General features: G+C 41.7%; 1 protein-coding gene across 3 annotated transcripts in view; it reads right to left on the reverse strand.

Moving 5' to 3' along the window:
* The window catches only part of GRIA1 (glutamate ionotropic receptor AMPA type subunit 1), a 352,479-nt gene that overhangs the window by 128,778 nt on the left and 210,953 nt on the right, over positions 1-12,748 (reverse strand). The gene's annotated exons all lie outside the window — the stretch shown is intronic.

The following is a 12,748-nucleotide window of genomic DNA, read 5'->3' on the forward strand; positions in this document are numbered from 1 at the left end:
GCATGTCAAGTCCGTGTTGCAAGACTGAGTGATCAGTAAACAGCGGCTGGGATTATTATAACGACACAGATATGTGATAGTTTAAAAACATGAGGGGGGACCTTTGTCCTTTACCACCATCAGTCTGCTCTTTCTGACTGGAGAGGCATCTGAATTCTATCCAGGGCAAGCTTCTGTGGGCGCCCCAAGGTCCCCAGCATGTCCCTAGCACATCTGGAAGAGGCTGGAAGCTGATTATGCCTCCCTGCCTTGCCGCACCCCACTCCCCGCCCTGTGCTTTTTCCTGTGCTGCAGGCAAGGTCTTGCAAGTGAGGCCCGATCAATTCTCCTATCCACAAAGGATTTCTTATTGGGAATGAAACTTTCCTCCCATTTGGCGAAGTTCATTCAAACTCGGGAAGCCTTCAAGATAGAAAGGAAACCTTGTGTCTGTGTAATATATTCCACAGTGTATGGTACTTTCAAATCTATGGCTGCGTTTCACTTTAATGCCTTTATAAGGTAGAAACTGTACATCTGTTTGCCAGATAAAGAAACTGAGATAGAGAATTGCTTGCACAAAGTCATTCAGTGATTTAGTGGCATAGAGGGGACCGGAACTAAGGCCTTCTGAAGGCCTATGCTTATTTTATTCTCTTGTCATAAATTCAACAAACATTTTTTGAAAGCCAGTGTACTATTCTAATGCTATCCTAATGCAATGTACTATTCTAATAGTGAGTAAAACAAGTTCCTTCTCTTATGAAGCTTACTTTCTAGTGGGAAGAATGGACCATAAACAAACTATTGTGTATAAAATAAGATAAAAGGATATATTGTACAATACAGGGCAAATATTTTACAATAACTATAAATGAAATATAGCCTTTAAACATTGTGAATCACGAAGAATTGATGCTCTCAAATTGTGGTGCTGGAGAAGACTCTTGAGAGTGACTTGGGCAGCAAGGAGCTCAAACCAATCAATTCTAAAGGAAATCAGTCCTGAGTATTCATTGGAAGGACTGATGCTGAAGCTGAAGCCCCAATACTATCGCCGCCTGATGCGAAGAACTGACTCATTGGAAAAGACCCTGATGCTGGAAAAGATTGAGGGAAGGAGGAGAAGGGGATGACAGAGGATTGAGATGGTTGGATGGCATCACCAACTCAATGGACATAAGTTTGAGCAAGCTCCGGGAGATGGTGAAGGACAGGGAAGCCCGGTGTGCTGTAGTCCATGGGGTCACAAAGAATTAGACACACCTTTGCAAGTGAACAATAGCAACATGGTATTTATCATACATTAATTATATTTCAGTTTTTAAAAAGGAAGCATGTAGCAGTGCATAAGGTAGAATCCAGCAGAGGATACTGTGTGGTAGGTAGCTATGAGTCCTCTGAAGGAAGATAAAGTGGGGAAAGAGGATGAGGAGAGGAGGGCAGTGCCTGGCTCCCGGAGGCGTGGTCCAAATGAGCCACCCTGAGGAGGTGGTGTCAACACAGGGACCTGCCTGATGTGAAGCTGGGGCATGAGCTCTGGGGGAATCTGGGGAAGAGCATTCTGAGCAAAGGCTCAGAGATTGGAGGATGCTTAGCATATTCTAGAAACAGTAGGAAGACTGGTGTGACTAGCACAGCACAAGGTGGGCAGCGGGGGAATGCAGTTGGAGGGTAGGGGGTAGCCCAGGGTTGGATGCTAGAAAGCCTTGTGATCGTCTAGGTTTCTCTTTGGGTATAATTGGTACCCACTTCAGGAATTTGAGCAGGGATCACAAAGTCATTGCTCTCTGAACTCCGTGGCTTAGGGAAACTGCCAGATCCCAAGGGGGTGAAGTGGGGGAATGAACACAGGAAGTAGTTTGGTGGATTGAACGTAGGAAGAACTGTGGTCTGGCAGCTCTGAGCCCCCATCACTGCCTCAGCTCTGCGTGGAGATCCTGAGACATTGTCCTAGTCTCTTGATTTCTCACTGACTCGATCTGGTTTCCTTACCTAAAAGATCTGGTGACCAACCAGTGCAAGTTCGATGTATGAAGCAGGGCACTCAAAGCTGGTGCTCTGGGACAACCGAGAGGAATGGGGTGGGGAGGGAGGTGAGAAGGGGGGTTCGGATCGTGGGACACAAGTACACCCATGGCTGATTCATGGCAAAAACCACAATATTGTAAAGTAATTAGCCTCCAATTAAAATAAATTAATTAAAAAAAAGAATAGAATTTAAAAAACAAAGATCTGGTCATCAATAACTTCATCATGACTCAAAGGCCCTCCCCCCACCCTATGCCTCTAAAGTTCAGTGATTCTTTATTATTCCTGTTTTACAAACAAACAAAGCTCAGCTCTACTCTGAGCCTTTGCCCAGCTATTCTCTATGCCTGGAAGTGAGTTCTCCGTGGCCAGCTCATGTCCATCCTTAAGTCTCAGCTAAAATACAGTGTCTTCAGAGAGCTTTCTCCTGTAATGTGCTTAGTTGCTCAGTTGTGTCCAACTCTTTGCCACCCCATGGACTAGGGCCTACCAGGCTCCTCTGTCCATGGGATTGTCCAGGCAAGAATACTGGAGTGGGTTGCCATGCCCTTCTCCAGGGGATCTTCCTGACCCAGGGATCAAACTGGTTCTCCTGCACTGCAAGTGGATTCTTTATCATCTGAGCCACCTGGGACTCCTTATCTAAAGACCCAGTTCTCGTCCTTGATAGATACTCTTGGTGCCCTGCTCATTTCCACATCTCCCCAGTAGACACTGATATTCCACTTTTTATACTAACTACAGCTACCTATCACTTCACCCACAGGCAGGGTAAGCCAGATGTATTGAGGAGTTCATATACTCAGAGCAGCTCTCTGTTCTTGGGGAGTTAGTAGAATCCATAGCCCTCTCCCTTGGGTGGGTTACCATGAGGTACACTCTGCACCCAAGTCTAGAGCTTCTGTAAGGGATGGAGTTCCATAGCCCCAGAGAGAAGTGCCTTGATGATGCACGTTTTTCAGCTGCCTGCTCTCCCATCCCTACCTTCTTCTTGTTCAGTCGCTCAGTGATGTTCGACTCTTTGCAGCCCCATGGACTGCAGCACGCCAGGCTTCCCTGTCCTTCACTATCTCCCAGAGTTTGCTCAAACTCATGTCCATTGAGTCAGTGATGCCATCCAGCTATCTCATCCTCTGTTGTCCCCTTCTCCTCTGGCCCTCAATCTTTCCCAAAGTCAGGGCCTTTTCCAATGGGTCAGGTCTTATATCCCTACCTCACATCCCTGATTCCCTGATGTTATTTCTCAGATTACCATCCAAAGAAGCTACTTGTATTTGAATTGCTGTCCTAGTAGAACTCAATCAAGTTACTTCCAATATGCAGTCCAGTCTGTTCCTTCTCAGTGCTCTGCTTGTCACCCATTTGAGATGATCTGGTTTGCTCATTTGTTCCCTTGTCCTCTCTCCTTGTGTTGGAATGTGAGTTCCATGAGAGTTTCTGTTTTGTTCATGGATGTGTCTTAGAACCCAGCATCTAGCACCATGTCTGACACAAAGTAGGCTCTCAATACATTTTTATTGGGTGAATGAATAAAAGTCAAAGACATTCCTCAAGCAAAAATGCTAATTTGTCAGGGAAAGTATGATCTCCAGGCAATAAATCCAGTGGATGATTTAAATTGTTTGACAAGGGAAGCTTATGTTGGAAATGCATTTAGTGACTAACTTTACCTACAGCTATAGTTTACAGACATTCACAGGGGTCTGCTGAATTGTGCAAGGATTCTGACAAGCTTACAGAGGAAATTGGAGTTAGGTTCTTATACCCAATAGGCATCCTAAGACATTCTACCACCTAAGAGTACAGCCACCCCACCCCTGGTTAAAGGCTAATGAACAGTGGAGAGATTTCCCATAATTTTTAGAGATTTTAAAAAGAACATTTTATTCATAAAATAACTATTGAGAGAATAAAATGAAAGCTATTTCCTGTAGTCAAATTCCATCGCTTGAAAATCTGTAACAAGCACCCAGGCATTTTGTACTGACTGCCCTCATCAATGTAATGGGGGCCAAAGGAAATGGCAGAGTTTATTCAAACACAAATGCCACTCAGCTCTATCACCAGAATGTCTGACTGCAAGGTGACTGGAGCCAGACCTGAAGTTATTTCCAATCAAACTGATGGGACCTCTACCTGAACTTCTCAGCTCCCCTGAGAAAGAAGGGACAAAGAATGATAAAAATAAGCTCTTATCTGTACTGTTAGGGAAGACATGAAATGAGGGAATAACTTGGCATCAACATGCATTCACCTAGTAGAAGACATCCTCGCCTTCCCCTCATGGAAGATTCCATGCTTGAATGGTGATCTTGAATCTCCATAATATCTTTAATCATGAAGATTAAAGCAGTCTCTTATAGCTACTGGACTTGATCTCTCCATAATGCAAGAAAACAGACCATTCCAATAGAGAAAACTGTTCTTGACTAAGAAGAGGAAATAAAGGTGTGAAATATTTGCCTACCAGTCAGCTGGGAAATTCAACTCACCCACTTTAGTCCCTTGAGCATGCTCATTAAACATGGTTTAATTAAATCATTTTCTAATTTTCTTTGCCATTTTGTTTAAAAAAACCTTAGGGGGTAATATTTGGTAATGAGTACCTTTTGCTTTATCTGTGCTATTAATTATATAATATTATAAAAGTATACAACATTGCTAATTGTATTATATTAAAGATTAAATGATGAAGTCTGATTTTAAGCACTCTGAGTCATTTTGCCTGTTTTATAACATGCCCCCAAATATGGAGTCTATTGCTCTGTATGCTGTGACTAGTGAATGAAATGAAATGAATCCACAAAATGCTCTGTTCAAGTTATTCAGTATGAGAATTCAGCTCTTTTAAACCCAGATGCCTCTCAGTGTCCCTCCAGCACTGTACCGGTTGCTGTTCTTCACAAAGTGACTGTTTATCATCTAAGAGAAGCCTCTGTGGTAAGTGAGCCCCTGGAGCTGTTGGACCACTGTGTCCCTGTCTGCTCCTGTGGTTCCTCTGTGACATTTCACACTGTCCCATGTGCTCCTGACGAATGGGGGACAGAAGAATGGTCTGCCTATCATTTTCATTCAAGTGCAAATGAACAGGCTCTTAGGATAGAGATCCTTCATCTGAGGGACCCATCACAGTACATGAGAGAGGTTCTGCGTAATAGCCATTCCTCATGGTTATCATGCAGGAGCTCTGGAGAGGAAACCAGATATCTCTATAAAGCTCTAATGCTGGTCAAGTGGCTCAGTGGTAAAGAATCTGCCAGCGATGCAGGAGACACAGGTTTGATCTCTGGGTTGGGAAGATCCCCTGGAGAAGGAAATGGTAGGAAAGGAATCTCTACCCACTCCAGTATTCTTGCCTGGAAAATCCCACAGGCAGAGGCAGAAGAGTCAGACGTGACTTAGCGACTAAACAACAACAATGCCGGTCAATCAAAACTCAAGGTAAAACACATTATAAAGGGACTAATTAGAAGAATTCCAAATAATAGCATGACTAATAAACATTGAGGACAGGATGTGGAAAATAGTATGAAGTGGTTCATCTCTTTTTTTAACTGAGGAGCCACACATGGGATGAAAGTTGATGAAGCAAGGAAAAGAGACATAGACATATTACACAGAAGTGTGTAGAGGGAACTACTAGAATCACCAAACACAGATAATGTTTAAGACAGTTTTTTCTAAGAAGTATGAGATTAGAGAGATTAGGTATTTGCTTTTTTTTATAACCTTCCATAATAATTTTTTTCTTTTTTATAGCCATGGGAATGTGTTTTCTTTTTAGTACTATTGAAAAATAAAAATAGATCCCCAGATAATTCTGAGGTGCCTTACTGGCTCAGAATCATCTATAAGTCTCTGGAAAGTGGGAGAGGGAGTGTCAGCGACAGAAAAGGGAAGAGAAGTCATTGCATGGGTTCATATGGTCTATTAAGGGAGCCCTGCTTAATTTGTTGTCTCTTGGCCTAGAATTAAAGGACACTGGTGCCATTAAATATTCTACTGAAACATAGCTTTAGAAACATTATTCCTAAGGATGACAGATATGACAACAATGGTGAAACTGTCATTTCTTGTGCATCATATAACTTCATTTATGTAGCTCTTTGAGAATTCTGAAGTTGTTGTCATTTAAAGTTGAAAAATGAAATAATCCATCAGCAGTCACCTTTGGATTTATTAAACATTCCCCAAGCTCTTTTCCTGAGCCAGGCATTCTATTAAATGCTTTATATACATAATCCTATCTAATCCCCCCAAACAGCCCTGAGGGGTGAACATGCACAGTAGGCACCAGGTACTCATTTGCATAAGTGAGTATCTGTCCCAATTTTACATGTGAGGAGCTATGGTTCAAAGACCTCTGGAACCCACCCCCTCCCCCCACCCAGAGATCCCCCAGAAGCAAGGATTCCAGCTGTGGTCCAGCTATCAAATCTGTCTTCTTCATCTGTGTTGTACACTGCTTTGCCAGCAGAGGAACACAGGAATGTAGCTTTATGATGGGGTTTCCAGACTACCCCAGATAAAGAGGGACAAAGAGGCTCAGACAATGTGGCTGATAGTTAATAGCCTAGAACAGAGGTCTCACTCTGCCAAAGAGGGGTTACAGATTGGTTAGATGTTTCTCAAGCCTCTGATTCATATGAAGTTTTTTAGTACCCACCTACTCCATATCCATACCACGAGTCAGCAATTTTTTTTTTTTTTTGGATAAGTGGTCATATTGTGAAGTTTTTAGGCTTATGGATCATGTTGTTTCTGTCATAACTATTCAGTGCAGCTATTAGAACATGAAAGCAGGCCTAGATAATAGAAAATGAAATAGCATGGTTGTGTCCCCTCCACTCCCAAGTGTATTCATGAACACTGAAACTTGAATTTCACATAATTTTCATATGTCATGAGATATCACTTTTCTTTTCTTTTTTTCTAGTAATTTAAACATGTAAAAATCATTCCTGGCTAAACAAAGCCAGGAAATGGTTGAATGTGACCCATGGGGCACAGTTTAGGTTTACTGATGCCTGAAGGAAAGATGTTAGAGATCACATCAAACCCCTTGTTGTTCAGAGAGGAGACTATTGGCCTCAAGTTGTAGGCTGGTTAGAGTGTGAGCTGGGGTTAGGATCTATATTCCCTAAGCACTCATTGTAGGAGGCAGTGCAGTGGTGACCAGCTGTTAGAATAGCATGACTGGGGGAGGGGAGGAAGTGCTCAATTAATTAAACCAGTTAAGATAGTCATTCCATCTATCATATCTCAATGATAATTTTCCAAGCATTAGCACAAAAAGGCATGTCAAATAATTATGATATCCAAAAGAGATGTTTAACACCATAACTATATTAGATGTACTTTCACGTTGCTGTAAAGATTTAGAAAATGCTTTGAGGATGGTGAGGAGGCTCTGGGCTATCATTATGACTTTTAATTATTATGTGTGCCTGGAAACAAAACATCCTGAGGATGTGTGCTTACTGATTATTTAAGCTCTCTGAGGCTTAACTCTCTGGTCTTCAAAATGCAGATATAATAGCACCTACAGCATAGAATTGGTACAAGATTTTTTTTAAAAAGTGTGTATATATTTTTAGAGCTGTGTCTGGCACAAAGTAAGCATTTAATAAATCTTAGCTATTATTATCATCATCATGTTTACCGCCATCACTACGATGCGGTCCGAAGAGGTTAGGTGTTAACAACTACTTGAAAATCAGGCACTGGGGGTTTGGGATGGACATGTCCACACTGCTATATTTAAAATGGATAACCAACAAGGAACTACTATATGGCACATGGGACTCTGTTCAATGTTATGTGGCAGTCTGGAGGGGAGGGGAGTTGGGAAAGAATGGATAGACGTGCATGTATGGCTGAATCCCTTGCTCTTCACCTGAAACTGTCACAACATTGTTAATTGGCTATACCCCAATACAAAATACAAAGTAAAAAAAAACCCCAAACCAGTCACTGGGTCAGGCAAGACACCTGAGCCCACAGGAGGCAGGTGTATAGGAATGCAGCTTTCAAAAGATAAAAAACTTTATCTTCAAAGCCAGATTTCCTTTCTCTCTGGGGTTCTTTCAAGGGGTCACAGACAAGCTGGTCTTCCCTCATCATCCTGCTTGGGCTGACACCACTCCCATTAGATGGAGGAGGGAACAGCCAGCATTGTTAAGAGAAAGGGGCCAAAGAGAAGGATTTTTAACAAGCCCTGGGAGGTGGGAAAGAAAACTCCCTCCATCTCATCCACCTGAGATCTAGAAGAGGTAAGATTAGAACAAATTGAAGAACTTTCACTTTATACTCTGAGTGGCACAAGTTGAACATGGCAAGTTTCCCCAGCTTGTCAGGTAAATTCTTAGATGACAGCTCCATAGAGAGGATAGTTATAGGAAAGTTCAAAAAATCTCGTTACAATAGAAATGCTTTAAAAAAGTGGGGATGTTCAACCTGAAAATAATGAAAGACTAGGAGGGGAAGTGAAGGATGTATTTCAATCCCAGAAGGGCTTTTGTGGGGAGGTGGGGAATATTTGTTCTTTAAGGTAAGCCAGAACCAACCAATGGACAGAAGTCATGGGAGTCAGACTTGGGCTAAAATAATTATGATGACAATCACAGCACCTAACACGTATTAGACCTGAACTGTGTAGTAGGCACTATACTGAGAGCTTTATTCGTATGATCTCATGTAATCCTTGGAATAATCCTGTGAAGCAAGTACTTTTATCATTTCCACATTGCAAATTAGAAAACTGAGTCTTAAACGAATGCAGTAGCTTCTGCCCAATATAACATAGCTAGTAAGGGGCAGAGACCACAGTCATAGCAAGTGACAAGACTCTGTGCTTACTTTCTAACCACTGTACATTCTGCCTCCTCATCACTAGTCAGTCTGATTCATTTATCTCCTGTCCTGCAATAAATGAAGCCTTTGGAATGGCTTGCATCTCTATACTATTAATAAGGAATTAGCAGTAGGAGACCTGGGTGTTAGTCTCCAACTCTTTTTTTAAATTGGATTATAGTTGCTTTACAATGTTGTGTCAGTTTCTACTGTACAGTAGAGTGAACCAGTCATACATATACATGTATTCCCTCTTTTGGGGGTTTCCTTCCCATTTAGGTCACCACAGAGCACTGAGTAGAATTGCCTGTACTATGCAGCAGGTTCTCATTAGTTACCTATTTGATACATAGTGGTGTATATATGCCAATCCCAATCTCCCAATCCATTCCTTCCCTCAGCCCCCACCCAGTATCCATACCTTTGTTCTCTACATGTGTCTTTATTTCTCCTTTTCAAATAAGATCATCTATACCATTTTTCCAGCTTCCACATATACCCATTAATATATGATACTTGTTTTTTTCTGACTTACTTCACTCTGTAAGAGACTCTCTAGGTTCATCCATGTCTCTGAAAATTTTAATGTGCGCTGGTTCTTGGGTTGTGAACCTCAAAGTTCTTTATTTTTCTCTCTCAGAGCCTCTGCCAGTATCCACAGCACAGTACCTGGAGCAGGTGGATGGCTGAATTCACACCAAGGAGTGACACAATAAACAATAATGTCTTCACTCATCCTTCTCATGGTTTTCTTGTAAGTTTCCATCCTTCATCTCTCACCCTCTAAACTTACATCTTGTGGACCAAAGAGTTTTGTTATTGACTTTTTTTTGGGTGGTGTTGATCCAGGCACTAGATTGTTGATCTGCACAGTGAGGCCCTTGGCTAGATCAGTGAGTGAGCTTTCCAGCTGTTGTCCTGGGCTGTAGGCATTTTAGAGTCTCCCATGTTGAATTAGGGGGAAGGGAGAAGAATGGGGTTCTAGATTCCTACCCTCCCTCTACGATCAAAGCAGCTTTGCTTTTTTATCTGTTTCACATACCGGGGTTCTCCCCAAGATTCCATTTGAAAATAGAGCTTTAAACTAAAAAGTTTGGAAACTTCTGAGCCAGTTGATTTTTCTCTTAAGGGCTTTTCAGCTTTGATCTACAATTCTGTGATCACATAGGTGTGTGCACATGAATATGGAGATACGCGAGTTCATGGAATATTCCTGAGATGAGGACTTTGTTCTGTCCTCAAATAACCATGTCTCTGCATACAGTGTTCAGATTTTCCTATTTTAGCCACTTTAACCGACTGGAACTTGAATGTGTTCTCACCCTATATAATCCCTCATAGCACAGGCTTATCTGGTTCCTGCCAAGTCAATAAGACATTGCAGCTGTGCTTAAAACAGCTAAAACATCATTTGAATTGGAAAAAAGAAAAAACCCTCTAGTGTTAACTCTTATCCAAGTACATTTGAAAGAAGAGGGGCTGGCACCTATATACTTCGATACCTTCAAACGCACAATCAGACATATCCCCCAAACACAAGTGTGCTGTTGACAGATTATTTTAAAAGGTGGTTGGGATCTCACAGTCTGGGGGTTTAGGATAAAATGCTGACACTTCGTGGCAGAAAGTCAGGAGGCCCCTAGACTAGGCTGTCAAAGCATGGTTAAAGAAGTATAGTATCTGGCCTAGTATTGGTTGGTTTCCCAGAATCTCCCTTAATGTTAACTTTGTTCTATCTGCAGTCAGGGGTGCCACCTGGCCATGGGCACCTCAAAGAGCCAAAGACCAATTAAAAATTCAGCCTAAGAATTATGTCCTTATGCCTACCTGTTGCTGTTCTTCAGTCTTTAAGTCATGTCTGACTCTTTGCAACGCTATGGACTGCAGCATGCCAGGTTCCTCTGCCCTCCGCTATTTTCTAGAGTTTGTTCAACTTTATTCCCATCAGGTCGGTGATGCTATCTGACCATCTCATCCTCTGCCACACACTTCTCTTCTTGCCCTCAATCTTTCCCAGCATCAGGGTCTTTTCCAGTAAGTTGTCTCTTCGCATTGGGTGACCAAAGTATTGGAGCTTCAACTTCAGCAACAGTCCTTCCAGTGAATATTCAGGGTTGATTTCCTTTAGGATTGACTGGTTTGATCTCATTGCAGTCCAAGGGACTTTCAAGAGTCTTTTCCAACACTACAGTTCAAAAGCATCTGTTCTTCAGTGCTCAGCCTTTTTGTAGTCCAGCTCTCACATCTGTACCTGACTACTAGATAAACCATAGCTTGACTATATGGAACTTTGTTGGCAAAGTGATGGCTCTGCTTTTTAATATGCCATCTAGGCCCATGAAGGGGCTTATGCCTGGAGTTCCTGGCAGACTTGAAATCAACAATGTCTCCCTTTCATATGATCAAAACCTTTCTGTCTAAGAAGGATCAGCCTACTTTTTAAATAAAACACCAGCTTAAGCATTCTCAGGGGCTCCCAAAGAGTAGGCACCCTCTGAATGCTTGGTGAAAAAAGGAATGAAAACTCAAACATAGCATTAAATTTGAAACCTAGCAGGATGGGGAAAGGAATATTCTGGTTCATTCATTCATTCATTCATCTGTATCTAATATTGCCAAGCACATATGGGACAAAGGGATACAGCAGAGAATAAGATACACTTGATCCTTGTTTTCGTTACTTAAAGTTTAGTGAGAAACACCACTATTACCCATGTAATTATAGAGCAAAATAAGTAGGAGAAAACCTGGCCCTGGAACTCAGAGAAGGCTTCCCAATGGAAACACAGAAGCTGAAAGAATAGGAGGCTTTGGTTGGGTGAAGAGTGCAAGGAAGAACGTTCTAATCAGAAGACACAGGCTTGGAGATTCTAAGTCAGAGTGACTGAGGGTGGTGAATCAGAGGAATTGCATGTACACATCAGTTTAGCATCAGGAGGGACAGACCCCTTAAGTGCCAATTTTGGCAGTAGGTTAGGGTAATGTACAGCTCGGAAGGTTCGGTCCTCGCTTCCCTACTTGTCCCTCTTTTAAAAAATTTGTATTTGTTTTGTGATTTTTCTCTGGCATTTTTTATAAACTTTACTTATATGTTCTAGCTGGAAGACAAAGCCAAATTGTTTGCAGGACAAAAGTGAAGCCACATGCTTCTTAGTGCTTCTGGTATGAGCCTGGTGCAGTGGAAGATATGCTCGGTTCATGTTTGATGTTCCTTTGGTGGGCTGTTAGAACCATGCCCTGTGAAAAGGCACTAGGGGATGCAAAGATGAGGGGCATCCAGGCTAGAGGAGCAAATGCCAGGAGCAAGCGGGGTAGGTGGTTCCAAACACACGATTCCCTATCAGTGGGTGTTATTCGAGCAGGAACCAGATGGATGTGTTTCTGTTAAGGACATTGTAGAGGAGAGTCTGGCCTTTTATGGGAAGTGGTTTAGCTGCCCTCTGAGTCATTTGCATATTCATAGCTGTACTTATAGTCTACTATTGATCTCTGCTTCTTTTAGCAAGACAACAAGGAATTTGCCTTTAAGCTTATGAGGTAACTGGTTACCAGCATTGTTTATTTCCTGAGAAGTCATTTCACTCACTCATTCATTCATTCAGTGACTTTTTAAAGCACATCATTACATGAAGCTCGTTTTGCCTGGTAAACTGGGAATTCATCAGTGAGAAAGGCAAATTCCTTCCTCCAGGAGCTTACAGACAAACAGGGAGGAAGGTATTATATTATTGTATTTCTATTATTATTATTTTGCCATAATTATTATATTATTATAATAATATAATGTAATTATATAATATATGTTTATATTATATAAGTATAATATTATATTATCAATTATTATTATTATTATAATTACCACTATTATTATAGTGGTGGATGAGAT

The sequence above is a fragment of the Oryx dammah genome, unplaced genomic scaffold (assembly GCF_014754425.2).
Source record: "Oryx dammah isolate SB20612 unplaced genomic scaffold, SCBI_Odam_1.1 HiC_scaffold_5, whole genome shotgun sequence".
NCBI classification, from domain to species: Eukaryota; Metazoa; Chordata; class Mammalia; order Artiodactyla; family Bovidae; genus Oryx; species Oryx dammah.